The sequence below is a fragment of the Papio anubis genome, chromosome 10 (assembly GCF_008728515.1).
Source record: "Papio anubis isolate 15944 chromosome 10, Panubis1.0, whole genome shotgun sequence".
Taxonomy (NCBI): domain Eukaryota; kingdom Metazoa; phylum Chordata; class Mammalia; order Primates; family Cercopithecidae; genus Papio; species Papio anubis.
The window spans coordinates 41,060,653-41,079,719 of NC_044985.1; positions in this window are offsets into that span (position 1 = coordinate 41,060,653).

A 19,067-nucleotide genomic window follows, 5' to 3' on the forward strand; every position below is an offset into this window, starting at 1 on the left:
ATTTACCAGCATCTTGTCTTGCTAGTTAATTTATATAGTTCTTAGCTCTGTTTTTTATGGCTAAAGATGCAAATAAACTCAACATAATGCATATAGTTTACAGAAATGGGAGAATTACCACTAAGAACCTCCACCTTTTGGTCATAGAAACAAAGATGCTCAGGGACTAAGGGATCTTTGAGTTGAGTCTATAAAACTGACTATCTGATAATTGTATCTTCTCTACAACATCAATTCCAGGCATTTGACTATTGCCTTTTTGAACATCTTAAAGTAATGGGGAATTCAGCACTTGATGGGGGCAGCTATTCTTTGAACTACTCTGAGTTCTGAAAACTTTTACTTGTGTAGAGTTGAACTTTCATGCTCTAAAGCTTTCACACGTTGATTGTTCTTGATTGAACCCTTTGGAGACACACAGAATGAGTCTAGCCTGTCTTCCACCTGACAATCAGATATTTGAAGACAGATATTTGAAGACAGCTTTCATGCCCACCCCCTTCCCCCAAGTCTTCTCCTTTCTGGAATAAACATCTCTGCTTCCTTTAACAGATCCTCATATACCTTTATAGTGAGTGTCTTCACCCTGTCAAATATTCTTCTCTGAACATACTCTTATTTGCCTATATACAAAGCTGATAGTGGACAGATACATACCGGGATAGATATAATGTGAATTAAAATATGGAAATGGTTTTACTAAAGTTGATAAAAAGCCATAGTTCTAATTCTCTCACCAAGTGCCCATCACTTAGGACCCTCCTGACATCATTATGACCTATAACCAAGGGGTTGTTCCTGAACCAATGTCCTTTTTCATTGGTAAATGCCCAAATCATACCAGTTACTAAATAAGTCAGACTCATTCCTAAATATCCTTTTAAAGATTTTGTCCAGAAATCAATTAAAAAAAAAAAAAAACTTAATAAAAACCAACCAACATCTACTCAGAACTGCTTATTTGCCCAGCATTATGGCGTGTTTTTAACCTTATCCTTATTTAATTTTCACAGCAAGAATGTGAAATAGGAATCATTATTTCTACTCTATAAATAAGCTAACTAAGATCCTCAGAGTGTCTTGCCTAGTGTTTTCACAATTGTTAAATTGCAGAACAAGAATTCCAAAACAGATTTATGGTCAAATAAATTTGAAAAATAATACAGATTCTTTATTCACTTGAAAAAGCATGGATGAAATTGAGCAATGAAAGTTTCTAAGAAGTTCTTCATTAAAGAAAGAGGTTTAACCCAGTGTATTTGAGATTGGGTCTTTTCCTTGTTTAATACCTATAAGTGTTACAGGACAGGGGTCCCGATCCAGACCCTAAGAGAGGATTATTAAATTTCTCGCAAGAAAGAATTCAGGGCAAGTCCTCAGGGCAAAGTGAAAGCACATTTATTAAGAAAGTTAAGGAATAGGCCGGGCACGGTGGCTCACGCCTGTAATCCCAGCACTTTGGGAGGCTGAGGCGGGCGGATCACAAGGTCAGGAGATTGAGACCATCCTGGCTAACACGGTGAAACCCTGTCTCTACTAAAAATATAAAAAATTAGCCAGGTGTGTGGTGGACGCCTGTAATCCCAGCTGCTCAGGAGGCTGAGGCGGGAGAATGGCGTGCCCAGGAGGCGGAGCTTGCAGTGAGCTGAGATCAGGCCACTGCACTCTAGCCTGGGCAACAGAGCAAGACTCTGTCTCAAAAAAGAAAAAAAAAAAAAGAAAGTAAAGGAATGAAATAATGTCGCTCCATAGACAAAGCAGCCCTTTGGGGTTGCAGGTTGTCTATTTTTATGGTTATTTCCTGATGATATGCTAAACAAGGGGTGGATTATTCATGCCTCCTCTTTTTAGACCATATAGGGTAACTTTCTGACATTGCCGTGGCATTTGTAAACTGTCATGGCTCTGATGGGAGTGTAGTAGTGAGGACAACCAGAGGTCATTCTCATAGTGATTTTACTTTTGGTGGGTTTTGGCCGGCCCCTTTCCTGCAACCTGTTTATCAGCAAGGTATTTATGACCTGTATTTTGTGCTGACCTCCTATCTCATCCTGTGACTTAGAAAGCCTTAACCATCTAAACGTCTGGGAATGCAGCCCAGTAAATTTCAGCCTCATTTTACCCAGCTCCTATTTAAGATGCAGTTGCTCTGGTTCACACACCTCTGACACAAGCACTTTGGCAAACTGATGCTTTAATTATATTGGAAGCTAATCCCCACTGTTGACTCACGATAATAAAAATGATGACTCAGAGCCCCACATTGTTTCCATGAATGTCATCGTTAAGGATCCACTCCTCTTTCCTATCCATGAAAGATATGTTTTGAAACCAAAGCAGGAACTTAAAGTTATCTTTCATATGATACATTTGGTTAAATTCATGTCATTGTCCAGTTTAATAGTATCACAAACCTGCCACCTTATATTGCAACTATTCTTATTGGTTTAATTCATCTTCAACTGGCTGACCAAATTCTTTACATCTTCACCTAGACAATTCATAAATGTTAAACATAGAAGAATTGAGGACTTCCAGTTTCAGGTCTAATATGTAAATGTCATGCACATCCATGTGAAGAGAGTAACAAAAAACCTGTTGGTAGACTCTCTTCACACAGACAGACATGACATTTGGTGCCAAAACCCAGGAATAGTCAGGGAAGCAGATAATTTAGTTAAAATGCCTCGACCTAATAAGGGAGCTGGGTGGGTGGGGACAACTGAAAAGGAGTGCATAAAAGAATGTTGTCCAAGTTGGCACCAGAGTCAGCAAGTTTTAAGAGGGTTAGAAGCCTAGGCATCAGTATCCACAACAGTTATGGAGGCAAGGGAAACAGGCCCTTGAAAAAGAAGGTAATGTGGAGTGGGTAGCCTCCATATTGATTAAGAAGGAGGTGGACTTACCATCCACTGTAAGAGTTACCCAAAGCATCTGTGATTGTCCAGGAGGCTTCTGAGGTGATCAGGCAGCATCAGTCTTCAGCCACTGACCTGAGAAGATCTGGGAAGGAGTCAGTCAGACAGCCTTGGGCCAGAGTTCCAGGGGCTCTGGGAGTGGCTGCCAGGTGAGTTAGACAGTCCAATTTCCAGTGGGTTCCCACACAGATGGGACACAGCTTAGGAGGAATCCCAGGCTGGGCATTCCTTGACCCAGTGGCCAGATTTCCAGCACTTGAAGCAAGATCCTGGGGAAAGAGGTCCTGGAGGAATGCCTGGCCACTGCGGTTTAGACATTTTGAAGTTCTTGTGTGCTGGAGATGTGGCTAGGGTTTCTCTCCCTCACAGTGGAGGCAAGTAATTCCAACTCAGAAATACGTTGCCACTTGGCTGCCTTTTCTCTATTATTGTACACTTTGAAGGCGAGGTTAATTAAGTCCTGTTGTAGGGCTAGAGGGCCAGAATCTAATTTTTGGAGCTTTTTCTAAAATCGGGAGCGGATTGGGTAATAAAATGCATATTGAGAATAAGACGGCCTTCTAGCCCCTCTGGGTCTAGGGTGGTAAAGCGCCTAAGGGTTCTTGCCAAACATGCCATGAACTGGGCTAGGTATTTATATTTGATGTAAAACAGCCTAAATGCTAACTGATTTGGGAGAGGTTGGATAAAGAAAAAGGAGCATTAACCTTGACTATGCCTTCAGCTCCAGTCACCTCTCTAAGAGGAAATTGTTGGGCAGGTTGGAGAGAGCTAGTCGCGGAACAAAACTGTAAGCCAGAACGAGTGTGAGGAAGGGAGGCAATAGAAGGATTATAGTGTCGGGGAGCAGAGGCTGAGAAAGAATTGGGACCTGGCTTGACCTGGTGAGGAGCAGCCTGGGGAGGAGGGGAGAGGTCAGATGGGTTCGTAGAACAGGAGGATTCAAAGGACTCAGAGCTTGGGGTGGAGACTGAAGGAACAGATAGGAGAGAAGGAAGAAAGATTTGGGACAAGTCACATTGGGAGCAGAGACTAGGGAGGGACCAATGTGTAAAAGAATGCCTGGACGTCAAGCACCTCAGACTATTTGCCCATTTTTTGACAAAAATTATTTATTTAGATCTTGTAGGATGGAGAAATCAAAAATGCCATTTTCTGGTCATTTAGAACCACTGTCAAGTTTGTATTGGGGCAAAGCAGTATTGCAGAAGAAAATAAAGCATTTAGGTTTTAGGTCATGTGTGAGTTGAAGAGATTTTAACTTCTTGAGAACACAGGCTAAGGGAGAAAAAAGAGGAATGGAGGCGGAAGTTTGCCCATAGTTGAAAGGTAAGTTTAGAGAAAAGAGAGGGTAGAGACATGGTGCAGGGTGGGGGCGTGGTGCAGGGTGGGGGCGTGGTGCGGGGGGGGGGTTGGGGAGGTGGTAATTGCCACCCAGGGAAGGTGGTACTTGCCACCAACATGAGGGATCAAGGCAGGCATCCCCACAGTAATTAAACACCAAGGGAAGACTACCTTCCCAAGTCCGTGACCAGTGCCAGATTTTTGAGTTCATGGATAAAACGTGTCTCCTCTGTCTCTACCATAAAGGGAAAGGAACCAAAATTAAGGAAGGGACAGTTTGAAGGGTGGAGGGCTAGCAAGAGAGGTTAGAGAAGAGAATAAAAAGAGGCCACTTACCTGATTTAAAATTGGTGAGATGTTCCTTGGGCTGGCCTGAGGACCTGAGGTCATAGGTGGATCTCCTCACAGAGTGAGGGCAAGGACAGGGGACCAGTCTCCTGAAGAAGTCCCCTGCCCCAGGTCTTCAGCACCAAATGTTATGCATGTCCATGTGAAGAGACCACCAAACAGGCTTTGTGTGAGCAATAAAGCTTTTTAATCACCTGGGTGCAGGTGGGCTGAATCCAAAACAAGGAGTCAGCAAAGGGAGATAGGGGTGGGGCAGTTTTATAGGATTTGGGTAGATAGTGGAAAATTAGAGTTAAAGGGAGTTGTTCTGTTGCGGGCAGAGGTGGGGGTCACAAGGTGCTCAGTGAGGAGCTCCTGAGATTCTTTGTCCAGGAGAAGGAATATCACAAGGTCAATTGATCAGTTAGGGTGGGGCAGGAACAAATCACAATGGTGGAATGTCATCAGTTGAGGCAGGAACTGGCTATTTTCACTTCTTTTGTGGTTCTTCAGTTGCTTCGGGTCATCTGGATGTATATGTGCAGGTCACAGAGTCTTATTCCAAAAGGAAAGAAAGGCAACTTTCTCCTTATGTCAATTCCCCCCCCCCCAGTATTTGGACCCCTCATGACACAAACAACTATCCCTGTTGCTGCTCCTTTATGCATTTCCCAACAGCAGCCTACTGGAATCCCTTTAGGCAACCTTCCACCATCCAAATGTTCCTTTACTCTATCTCCAGAACCCAGCCACATACATTACCAAACAGATGGGAGTATTCCAACTTTGCATTACTGATAAGCCTTCTATCATTATTGACAAACTAAAAAACATTGGTAGTCACTATTGCTTAGGAAGACACTTATCCTGCATCTCACTCCATCCTTGGCTACCCTCCCCCTGCTCGTCTGAACCTCCTCCTAGCCCCTCCTCTTGCTTTCTTATACCCAGCCCCATGAATAGCAGTGAAAGGTTACTCATAGACACAATGTGCTTTCTCATGCACCATGAAAACCAAACCTCTCCCTCTATGAGCTGCACCATCAATCCCCATTACAACCTGTAATGGCTGCTGCCCTTGCTGGAGCTCTAGGACTTTGGGTGCAGGACTCCTCTTTCAGTACACCCTCTCACCTTTTCACTTTACATTTCCAGTTCTACCTGACACAAAGTCTCTTCTTTTATGTGACTCTTCCACCTACATGTGCCTACCTGCCAACTGGATGGGCACATGTACTCTAGTCTTCCTTACCCCCAAAATCCAGTTTGCAGATGGGAATGAACAACTTCCTGTCCCCCTCATGACACCAACATAACAAAAAAGTCATCCCAGTAATCGCTTTACTTGTGGGTCTAGGACTTTCTTCCTCCACTGTTGCACTTGGAACTGGAATACCAGGCATATCAACCTCTGTCACAAGATTCCACAGCCTCTATAATGACTTCTCTGCTAGCATTACAGATATATCACAAACTTTATCTGTCCTCCAAGCCCTGGTTGACTCTTTAGCTGCAGTTGTCCTCCAGAACCACCGAGGCCTTGATTTACTCATTGCTGAAAAAGGAAGACTCTGTATATTTTTAAATGAAGACTATTGTTTTTACCTAAATCAGTCTGGCCTGGTATATGACAACATAAAAAACCTCAAGGATAGAGCCCCAAAACTCGCCAACCAAGCAAACACTTATGCTAAACTCCTTTGGGCACTCTCTAATTGGATGTCCTGGGTCCTTCCAATTCTTAGTCCTTTAATACCTGTTTTTCTCCTTCTCTTATTCAGATCTTGTGTCTTCTGTTCAGTTTCTCAGTTCATATAAAACTGAATCCAGGCCATCACCAATCATTCTATACAACAAATGCTCCTTCTAACAACCCCACAATATTACCCTTTACCCCAAAATCTTTCTCCAGTTTGATAGCTCCCCTCTACATTCCCATGCTGCCCCTAATCCTGCTTGAAGCAGCCCTGAGAAACATCGTCCATTATCTCTCCATACCATCCCCCAAAATTTTTGCCACCCCAACACTTTACCACTATCTTGTTTTGTTTTTCTTATTAATATAAGAAAACAGGAATGTCAGGCCTCTGAGCCCAAGCTAAGCCATCATATCCCCTGTGACCCGTGTGTATACATCCAGATAGCCTGAAGCAAATGAAGACCACAAAAGAAGTGAAAATAGGCAGTTCCTACCTTAACTGATGACATTCCACCATTGTGATTTGTTCCTGCCCCACCCTAACTGATCAATTGACCTTGTGACATTCCTCCTCCTGGACAATGAGTCTCAGGAGCTCCCCACAGAGCACCTTGTGACCCCCACCCCTGCCTGCAAGAGAACAACCCCCTTTAATTCTAATTTTCCACTCCCTCCCCAAATCCCATAAAACTGACCAACTCCTATCTCCCTTTGTGGACTCCTTTTTTGCATTCTGCCAACCTGCACCCAGGTGATTAAAAAGCTTTATTGTTCACACAAAGCCTGTGTGGTAGTCTCTTCACATGGATGCACATAACTGTAATGAGATGAAAAGTCACCACTTCCATTCCTACAACAACAAGAAAAACAAGCTAGATAAACAAAAACAATGACTTTTCTTGGACCCATCAAATAACTGAATTTTCAGGGCAAAACACTACCCCCAAATTTGGAGAGACAGGTGTATCTAGAGACACAGCTGGGATCCGCTTATGTGGAAAAGAAGCTGTTGGGATCTCCTTACCTGGAAAAGAAGGTGCTGGAGCCTTAAATTGTTAGGAGCACTTACATGGTAATATTGACAAATTGCTGGAGGCTGTGTGTGGACTCATGTGAGAAAAAAAGTTCAGGGGGACCACAGTTCTAAGGGTACCCTCATACATTTGTGAGCTTCACCTCCAAGAACATGTCCAAATTCTCATAGTAAGGATGTGAGAAAGATCTTCCCCCAGATTTGACAGGAAAAGAGGATGAAATCCCCTTGGAGAATTCTGCATAACAAAGGCCTACTTTGCAGGGGAAAGAATTTCCAGGGCCTTATTCCGGAAGGAAGGAAGGAAGGAAGGAAGGAAGGAAGGAAGGAAGGAAGGAAGGAAGGAAGGAAGGAAGGAAGGAAGGGAGGGAGGGAGGGAGGGAGGGAGGGAGGGAGGGAGGGAGGAAGGAAGGAAAGGTATTCCTCTCTCTCCTGTCTTCTCTAGCCTTCTAGTCCCCTCTAAGGGAAAAATTAAAAAGCTATGACACTGGAGAAACACTTGTGCAGCTGACAGTTAAGAAACATGGGCCCCCCAAAAGATGGAGTTTTAACAAGATTATGGAATGCTTCTCCCTCCCAGAACCTTCTCACCTCAGCAATAGGGCTCCTGTATGACAGTTGATTATAGTTGAAAAATCTGCAAAACAGAGATTCTGAGAAGTACTTAGGGAAGCCTAAAGTCAAGGTGAGAGACAAAATTAAGGAAGAATTTGAAGCTTCTGACACCCACACCAATAGCAAACAGTAAACATAGCCCAGCACTTAGCTAGATTAACATAAATCCTCACAATAAAGGCCTACTTGCCTATTTGTCTATTTTTCTGTCTGGTTTGAATAAAAAATTACAAAGCATGCCAAGAAAAAACAAACACAAACAGTCTAAGGAAACAAAGCAATCATGAGAATCAGGCTTAGCTATGACACAGATGATGAAATGATCAGACATGGAATTTGCAATATCATAACTATAATTAATATGTCAAGGGTTTTAGTAGAAAAAGTAGGCAACATGCAAGAAGAGATGTGTAATGTAAGCAGTGAGATGGAAACTCTAAGAAGCAAAACAGATGATCAAAATAAAAAACAAAAACAGCTGAGAAAAAATAATCAGTGAGATTGAAGATCATTAATAGCAAACTGAAATGCAAAGAGAAAAAAGAATTTTTTAAAAATAACGTATTCTCTAAGAACTATAGACACTTTTAAAAGGTATAATATACATGTAATTGGAATATCAGAAGACAAAAATTTAAAGAGAACAGAGAAAAAGAAATAGCTGAAGTAGTAATGGTTAAAACTTTCCAAAATTAATGACAGACACCACATCACAAATTCAGGAATATCAGAGAATATCAAGCCAGATAAATACCAAAAACAAAACAAACTGCAGAAAACCAAACATAAAGAGAATATTATGAAAGAAGCTAGAGGGGGAGAAAACTTTGCCTTAGGTGAATGAACATAACAATTATAATAGACTTCTTATCAGAAACTATATAAACAAAAGGAGAGTCACATAAAATATTTAGTCTTGAAAGCAAAAAAACCCAACAAGCTTGAATTCTATATCCAGTCAAATAGTCCTTCCAAAGTGAAGGAGAGCCGGGTATGGTGGCTCACACCTGTAACCTCAGCACTTTAGGAGGCTGAGGCGGGCGGATCACCTGAGGTCAGGAGTTCAGGTCAGCCTGGCCAACATGACAAAACCCCATTTCTACTAAAAATACAAAAATTAGCCAGGCATGGTGGCACATGCCTGTAGTCCCAGCTACTCAGGAGGCTGAGGCAGGAGAATCGCTTGAACCCAGGAGGCGAAGGTTGCAGTGAGCCAAGATCATGCCATTGAACTCCAGCCTGGGTGACAGAGCAAGACCACATCTAAAAAAAAAAAAAAACGGCCGGGCACGGTGGCTTATGCCTGCAATCCCAGCACTTTGGGAGGCCGAGGCAGGTGGATCTCCTAAGGTTGGGAGTTCGAGACGAGCCTGACCAATATGGTGAAACCCCATCTCTACCAAAAATACAAAAACTAGCCGGGCGTGGTGGCGGGTGCCTGTAATCCCAGCTACTCAGGAGGCCAAGGCAGGCTCCAGCCTGGGCAACAAGGGTGAAACTCCATCTCAAAAAGATAAAAATAAAAATAAAAGAAGGGGAAATAAAGATTTTCTCAGACAAACAAAAACTAAGCTTCATTACCAGCAGATCTAGCCTGCAACAAATTTTAAACATGGAAAAATCCTGGGAAGCAACATTAAGAACCTCCTCTTTGAATGCTGTCCTTTTGTTAAGCAGACCTTGTTCAGATACATAGGAACCATCTTCCAATTGGGTATTTATTATTGCATTAAACCCATTCTTCAAGATTTCTCCAGAAATATCATGAAAGTGTTCCCAAAATGCCTGTGGAATATCAGATACACTCATTCAACAGTCACTATTTCCTGCTAAAGAACAAAATGATGTTATTCCATTGTGAAGTAATCTTAGTGATCTCTTGCTGGATCTCCCCTAGATTTTTATGAATCATGTCTTTAATAGTTCATTCTAGGACCTTGTCCAGGGTTAACTTAAAGCTCTCTAGTCCTGAATAGCAACATATATCTTTTTATCCTCTAAAATGTGAATCTACATTTACATTTTCCTCTTTTCCATTTTCCCTTTCTCCTTCACCTATCACTGTCCTCATTTGCACCGTAGAATATTATATTCTGGGGTTAAATTTGCTCACAGGATGAAACTTGAACTCATTTTTAGCAGTAGGATTATCTCTTATAATATTTTATCCCATTTTCATCTTCTGTTCCTCCCAATCAATGTTTGTTCTACACAGCTTAGTGTTGAAATCAGTCTCTTTAAGAGAAAAGGCAAAGCAAAATAGAGATTAAAGAGTTCTCTCCTACTTCAGCCATCAAACTTTACACTCTAAACCACAGCACTGAGTTTATTCATTTGATGATCTTATTCTTACCCTAATGTAACTAGGGTCTTCTCATTATCATTGGCTTTATCAAAAGTTGCAACCCATTTTATACTTTAGTCTTCCTAAATCTTATCTTCAGTTCTTTGCTTCTCCCTCTATAGTTGCCTTGTATTTTTCAACGTTAGGAGACGCCATTTCCATTGCTCTAAATCTGAGGTCACTGGAGTCCATTCTCTATACTGCCACCCAGGGTCACATCTCTTTCCTCTCCATATATCTATTACAATATACAAAAACAGATGAATAAAATTTACTTACCAAACTACATCCCTCTTAAAGCACACCATTAGCAGAGGCTGTTTCTCTAATTAATAAAATGCTTATCATCAGGATATTAAAATATGGAAAAATCACCTCCCTATAGCTTGATTAAAAAAATTCAGTAATTGTTATTACTCACTTATTTGAGTTCATTAATAATAAAATTACATGAAATAATAGCTGTACAATATATAAGACATAATAGTATATAACATAATGATATAATGATTGTATAATGGGAAACAACTTTCGTCCCTCCAAAATCTGGGTTTGTGTCCATATCTACCACTGATTAAACACAGATGGGTACCTTTTAACCTCTTTGTGCCTTTGTCTCTTCATCTGTAAAATTGGATTAATAAATGAATATGTTGTTATTCTTGTAAGGCTAAACAAAATTAACTACATACACTTGACCTTGGAAGCCTTAAGGCAGTGAATACCAAAGTGTGGAACATGATGATTTTAGATGACTATTGGACACGTATTCAATAATATTAAATCACATGGTATGAAAATTGCTTCAATTTTATTTTAATCCTTGTAATTACTTAAAAAGGAAAATCCCTATTTGGTGCCAGTATGTTTTCACACTTTCTAGCACTTACTATTCTCCCTTTTAAGCAAAGGAAGAGTAGGTAACAGGCTTTCCTTCAGCAGGCAGAAGTATTTTTCTTGAATTGAATTACATTATTTTGTTTTAATTGTACTTACTTTTACAATTATATTTTATTATGGCAGACAATATTTCTTTTCAAGTTCCCTTTTTTTTTTTTTTTTTTTTTTTTGAGACGGAGTCTGGCACTGTTCCCTGGGCTGGAGTGCAGTGGCATGATCTTAGCTCACTGCAACCTCCGCCTCCCGAGTTCAAGCGATGCTCTTGCCTCCCATTTCTTTTTCAAATGAATTAATTTAAATAAAAATAAATAACTTGTTTTAGATAATAAGTAAATGTATTACAGGTGATTTGAGGTTTGGCAAAAATTATAAAGTTAGTATATGGAAGATTGAGGAAACAGTCTAAATATAATATACATATTTTTTAATTTATTTGCCTGTTATCAATGAAGTTATATTTTTACTAATTATTATTAAAAAATAAGTCTTTGAAAAATTTGTGCTTTACAGGTTCCTAAGCATGATTCTCGAAGCTTCTCATACAGAAGTTTTAAAAGATTCACTATAAAAAGAAAGTTTGCATTTGATATCTGACTTTTATTTCCTCTAGGTTAGGGGTAATATCTACCTTCTTTATATGCTCTACAGCATCTATTAGAAGGCTGAGTGCACAAGTGTTTCTAAGTAAATATTCAAATGTGCTGAATTGACATTTAGGTGTGTCAAAAATGTTTGTGGTTGATGTATGTGTGCCTCCCCTGCTCTTCTCAAAGAACCTCCAGCTGTTAACACTACCAGGGCATTTTCCACCCAATTTCCCTCTCAACTCTGAAGTTATAGCTGAGATAATGTGGAGACCAGTCTGAATCACAGAATCTTTAGCTATTTGTCATTTCCGTAATGTCTGCCAGCATCCTGTAAGCTGGCTGTGTGATGTCAAGACCAGATAAAGGAAATATAATTTTCTCCATAGCTTATATATGCTAAGTCCCTTTACCACAGTGTAATGTCTTTAATTTCTTCCCAATTCAGTCGCTGCTCTCCAATGCCATGACAACACACATCCTATAAAGAGAGTCTTTACCAACAGTCATGAGATGAGACCTTTTGACTTTTCTCTTCAAGGATCTTATCCACATCCACTTTCTCTGCCTGTGAGTTCTTGATATTTTAATGTCTGAAGAACTTACATTCTATATAACTAGTAGGAAGGGGTACATAATATCTTTACCTTCTGATCACAAAGAAAGTTGTTCAAAGTCCTAAGCCCAATACAGTATGCAAAATGTTTCCAGAATTCTTGAGTGAGATATTTCAATATTCATGAGAAACATTATTTACCATTAAAATATCTAAAGAGGAACCCAAAGGCTGCAGAAGTAAGCAAGTTAACAGTAGATTTAAAATGTTCTGCCCTTGAAGCTGTGTTTGTAGAGCTCACACCAATTCCATTTGATTAGCATCTTCTCTAAATCTATGTAATTCTCTCAACTAGTTCTATACTTTTCCTTTATCTCTGACTCTTGGTGTTAAAGCCCTTAATTAAAAAGTAGCACAGATGACTGACAAGCACATACTTATACACACACAATTGGCTAGAATCCAAAATTCTAACATTTGTCTGGCTTGCTAGGTCGTCCATTGGAGCCTAGATTTTGAAACTTTTGAATATCAGGCTGGCTGACTGCCAGCTGATGGTTCAAACATTCAACCAGTCTTCCATCTAATCTGCCCTCAGGAAGAAATCTGGGAAAAGCCAAGCCCTGATTTTCCCTTTATATATGAATTCTCCCATCATCCTCCCAGCAGCCCAATAAGATAGGTCTTATTAACTGTATCATATGGAGTAAGAAACCTGAGCTTAGAAAGTTAAATAAGTTGCTCCAGGTCATGGAACTAGTGAAGGGCAGGGTGTGGTTAAAATTCAAGTCTGTAGGATGGGAAAATCCATTTCTTTCTACTATACCAGCCAGCTCCATAATGGTGTTATTCAAAAAGCGAATCTAAAGAAAGCTTGAGAATAGTAAAAGAAATATTAACTTGTCTTTAATATCAGCTTATCACTTGCTTTAGGAAGCCACTATTCTTCCTCATCTGTCCAATCAGATACTCAACTCTTAACAGCTGTTAAATATCATCTCCAACAACTTTTGATGATAAAACAACTCCAACATTCAAATGCTGCTACTGTTGCTTCATGCAGGCGTACCTTGTTTTATTGTTCCTCACTTTATTGCTCTTTGCAGATATTTCTTAGAAATTGAAGGTTTGGGGAAACTGCATGGAGCGAGTTTATCAGCACCTCTTTAACAACAACTGTGCTCACTTCATATCTTGCCTCTGTGTCATACTTTGGTACTTCTTGCAATATTTCAAAGTTTATCTTTATTATTATATCTGTTATGGTGATCAGTGATCTTTTTTTACTGTCTGTTTGCTTTTTTTTTTTTTTTTTTTGAGAATTTGAGACAGGGTCTCACTCTCTCACTCAGGCTGAAGTGCAGTGCCACAAGCATGGCTCACTGCAGCCTCAACCACCTGGGCTCACATGATCCTCCTGCCTCAGCTTCCAGAGTAACTGGGACCACAGGGTATGCACCATCACGCTTGGACAATCACTGATCTTTGATGTTATTATTGTAATTGTTTTGGGGTGCCACAAACGAACTGTACCTGTATAAGATGGTGAACTTAATTGATAAATGTTGTGTGTATTTTAACTACTCCACTGACCAGCCATTTCTCCCATCCCCCAACAGCTCCTTGGGCATTCACAATTTTCCAAGACAAAACAGTATGAAAATTCAGCCAATTAACCCTACGTTGGTCTCTAAGTGTCCAAGTGAAAGGAATAGTCTCTCACTTTAAATCAAAAGCAGGAAATACTTAAGCTTAGTGAGGAAGGCATGTTGAAGGCCAAGACCGATAAATGCTAGGCATCTTGTGCCAAACAATTAGCCAAGTAGTAAATATAAAAGAAAATACCTTGAAGAAAATTAAAAGCACTACTCCAGTCAAAACATGAATGATAAGGAAGTAAAACAGACTTTCACTGGAAGAAGATGCCATCTAGGACTTTATAGCTAAAGAGGAGAAGTTAACGTCTGGCTTCAAAGCTTCAAAGGACTGGCCAACTCTCTTACTTGGAGCTAATATAGCTGGTAACTTTAATTTGAAGCCAGTATTCACTTACCATTCTAAAAATTCTAGGGCCCTTGAGAATTTTGCTAAATCTATTCTGTTTGTGCTTTATAAATAAAACAACAATGCCTGGATGACAGCACATTTGTTTATAGCATAATTTACTGATTCTTTTTTTTTTTTTTTTTTTTGAAATGGAGTTTTGCTCTTGTTGCCCAGGCTGGAGTGCAACGGCATGAGCTTGGCTCACCACAACCTCTGCTTCCTGGGTTCAAGTGATTCTCGTGCCTCAGCCTCCCAAGTAGCTGCGATTACAGATGTGCACCACCACGCCTGGCTAATTTTGTATTTTTAGTAGAGACAGTGTTTCGCTATGTTGGTAAGGCTGATCTCAAACTCCCAACCTCAGGTGATCTGCCTGCCTCGGCCTCCCAAAGTGCTGGCATTACAGATGTGAGTCACCACACCCAGCGATTTACTGAATATTTTAAGCTCATTATTAAGATCTGCTGCTCAGAAGAAAAGATTCCTTTGAAAACATTACTGCTGCTTGACAATGTACCTGGTCACCCAAGAGCTCTAATGGAAATGTACAAGGAATTTTATGTTCTTTCCATGTCTGCTACTACAACATTCACTCTGCAGCCTATGGATCAAGAAGTAATTTTGACTCGAAAGTATTATTATCAACCTCCTGCAGCCTTGACCTCCTAGGCTCATGCTATCCTCTCTCCTCAGCCTTCTGAGTTGCTGGAACTACAGGCATTTGCCACCACACCCAGCTAATTTAAAAATTGTTTTCCTAGAGACAGGGCATCACTATGTTGCCCAGGCTGGTCTTTAACTCCTGGGCTCAAGCAATCCTCCAGCCTTGACCTCCCAAAGTATCCAGTCTTATTATTTAAGAAATGTATTTTATAAGGCTATAGCTACCATAGATGGTGATTCCTCTGATGCATCTAGGCAAAGAAAATTGGAAACCTTCTGTAAAGGAGTCACTATTCCAGGTGCCATTAAGAATATTCGTGATTCATGGGAGAAGGTCAAAATATCTACATGAACAGGAGTTAGAAATAAATTGATTTCAACCCTCCTGGATGACTTAGATGGTGTAACAGTCCATTTTCACACTGCTGATAAAGCCATACCCAAGACTGAGTAATTTATAAAGAAAAAGAGGTTTAACTGACTCACAGTTCCATGTGACTGGGGAGGAGTCATAATCAGAAAGACAGAAAGCAAAAAGCCCTTCTTACATGGTGGTAGGGAAGAGAGAATGAGAACCAAGTGAAAGGGGAGACCCCTTATAAAACTATCAGATCTTGTGAGACTTATTCACTACTGTGAGAACAGTATGGGGGAAACTGCCCCCATGATTCAATGATCTCCACTGGGTCCCTCCCACATCATGTGGAAATTATGGGAGCTATAGTTCAAGATAAGATTTGAGTGGGGACACAGCCAAACCATATCAGATGGATTCAATATTTCAATGAAGGAAGTCACAGCAGATGTGATGGAAACAGAAAAAGAAATAGAATTAGACGTGGATCTTGAAGTTGAGAGTGAATTGCTACAATCTTATGATAACACTTTGACAGATGAGGACTTACTTCTTTTAGATAAGTGAAGAAAGTGGTTTCTTGAGATGGAATTTACTCCTGGTGAGGATGCTGTGAACATTGTTGAAATGACAGCAGAAGATTTAGAATTTTCCATAAATTTAGTTGATAAAGCAGTGGCAGGATTTGAGAGGCCTGACTCCAATCTTGAAAGAAATTCTACTGTGGGTGAAATGCTGTCAGACAGCATCACATGCTAAAGATAAATTTTTTATGAGTGGAAGAGTCAATTGATGCAGCAAACTTCATTGTTGTCTTATTTTAAGAAACTGCCACTGCCACACCAACCTTCAGCAACCACCACCCTGATTAGTCAGTGGCCATCAACATTGAGGCAAGACACTGCACCAGCAAGAACATTACAACTCAGGTTGAAGTTGCATGTGATCATTAGCATTTTAGCAATAAAGTATTTTTGAATTAAGGTAGTACATTTTTTAGACATAATGTTCTTGCACACTTAATAGACTACAGTATAGTGTAAATATAACTCGTATATGCTCTGGGAAACAAAAAAAATGTGCAACTCATTTTATTGTGATATTTGCTTTATCGTGGTGGTCCGGAACAAAACCCACAATATCTCCAAGGTATGCTTGTATATATATGATGGGAATGAAAGATGGATACTATGCCTTTTTCCTTCTCCAGAAACCATTAAAAAAAAAAAGGGCTTCCAATTATAATGGTCTGTCATTCAGACTCCTAAACTGCTGTTTAAATTCTGCTTTTCTATTCACCTTCTGTGGTTTCTTTTTTACCACTAACTTTTGACTGTTGCTTTTTTATCCAGTTCAAGAAAGTCGTACCTCCTGGAGCTCTTTAACAACACTTCCCACCGACCAACAGCAATTGGAAATGTAATAAGCCTGAGCACTCTGCAAATATCACTTCCCCCATGTGTGTATAATCAGGTCGTGGAGAAATATCCTATGATCCTTTTGGCTTGCTCAAAGATGACAAGATTCCATCTAGAGGAAAACAAAGTTTGGAATAATTGGCTGCCCGAAAAAAGCTTCCATACGGAAGTCAGTGATTCTGAAATTTTCTGACCAGCAATGCATGTTGTCATCTCCTTATTGCAGATAGAGGCACTCTAGAGTATGTTCATTTTATATCCAGATTATTTTTGTCTTCATGTCTCTGAACAAAGTTTTCTTCCTTCATAGTATCTGTAAGTCAAAATTCTTTTTCTGTTTACTCTCTGAAACATACCCTCTTTCTACATTTGTGCCACACTTTCCTGAGTTCTTCCAACAAACAAAGCATTAGGAGAAAACACAACAGGCTCTCCTACCCCAAGAATGCTTTTATGAAGTTCTAAAAGTCCTTAGGATGCAGTTTTCAGAAATACCAACAAAATAGTAAGGAGAAAGAAAGCCCACTATCATTATCGTTTAGTGGGACAGCTTATTACCACCACTCTTCAGTTCCCATCGAGAACAAACTTCCATACCTCTCCTAAGAGAAAGCAGTTTGGGAGGATGGCCTTATCTTCTCCCCCATGACTCACTCTGGAGGAATGCCTTTATTGTTGACACCGAGGAGATGAAACTAAGCATGTGTACCCCAATCTATTCTTGCCTTTCTCCTCTCTTACTTCAGGACCTTCCCTTCTTGCAGACTGAATATGTTCTTCTTTCCAACTCCTTCTTCCTTTACACCTCTCTCTCTTCTCTCTCTGTTCTTGTCATTAGAGGAAATTTACTGCTGTCCAGCTGTTCTGCTTCTACCTAGGTATGTAAGTTCAATTCAAGAGAAGGTAGCAAGAAGCGTATTTGGCCTTTGATTCAAGACACATTCTCCATTATATAATAACAATGAAGTCGATCTTTTCATGCCTGTCTTACTGCTGCGACTGTTTCTTAGTTGGGACAGATTGGCACAGAGAGTGGTGTGATTGATTAGCACCTTCAGACCCAACTCAAGCTTTCCCACTGGTCTCACTTTGCTATTTTGTAAATGAAGTCTTCAAAACAAATGCTGTTTGCACTGTCCTGCCTTCAAAACATGGAATGAGGCTCAGTTCTTAATTCCCCGGGCTGTATTTATTAAAAGCTTGAAAATGCTTGAAGCTTAATATCCTGAGAAAAAAATAAGTACTCTTAAAGAACTACCAATCTTCACCAAACTTCCCTCTCCAGGCTTAGAATCTGGCATGTTCCAAGTCACAGGGAGTCCACTCTGTCCCCACGAGTGGGAATATCCAGACATCCCTCCATAGTAGGGTCCTGATCATAATTCTGTAAATCTCAGACAGAGAAGCAGGTTAGTCTACATCCTGATTTCAGACTTGCTTTCTTTCTTGCTCTAAAATGATTGACAATGGGAATGTCCATTTCCTTTAGAGGAAATCACACACTATCTGTATTTACAGTGTGTTTTTTACTCCATGGCCAGACAAAAAGAAAATCATCATATATGACAGCACATTTCCCAGTCTTAGTCTTAAACAATCAAGTGAGATGTACCAAACATTTAGTTGTATTACATCACACTGTATTACGTCAAGTTTTATCTAGCTTACTTGATTGTTTTAACCTTCTAATTGATACAGAGAGATGGTAAGCAACACATCTTTCAGATGGTATTCAGACTTACCTCCAAATCTTGAGGACTTGAATGCAGAGACCCACATATCACCACAGAACAAACAAATATTTTAGTCAAAAGGTGGACGAGATCAAGACTTAGGAAAGGAGTGTCTTTAAGTCTTTAGGTATAAAGCTAAAATGTATGCAATCTATATTACTAAGTAGGATTCAACATTTCTGTGATACATCAACACTCAGATGACTTCACTGATTCAGTCTTCCCAAAGCAATGAGTAGATGCATGCATGACTTGCATCTGCCAGGCTCACTATGGCAATCCTTCCTAGAATAAATGCAATTTCTGCCTCAAAGATTCCGTTTTCACCTCCCAAGTAACAAATTTTAATAAAGTTAAGCCTGCAAAATAACGAATAGCCTGACACAACAAAAATTAAAATTTAGTCTGCTCTAGGTACTCTATTACATTATTTGTATCACCATTACTGGTTACACAATCTGTTCAGAACCTTTTTGTATATAGTATTACTTAATCATGAGCAAGTACTTTTATTATTCCTAATTCATAGATG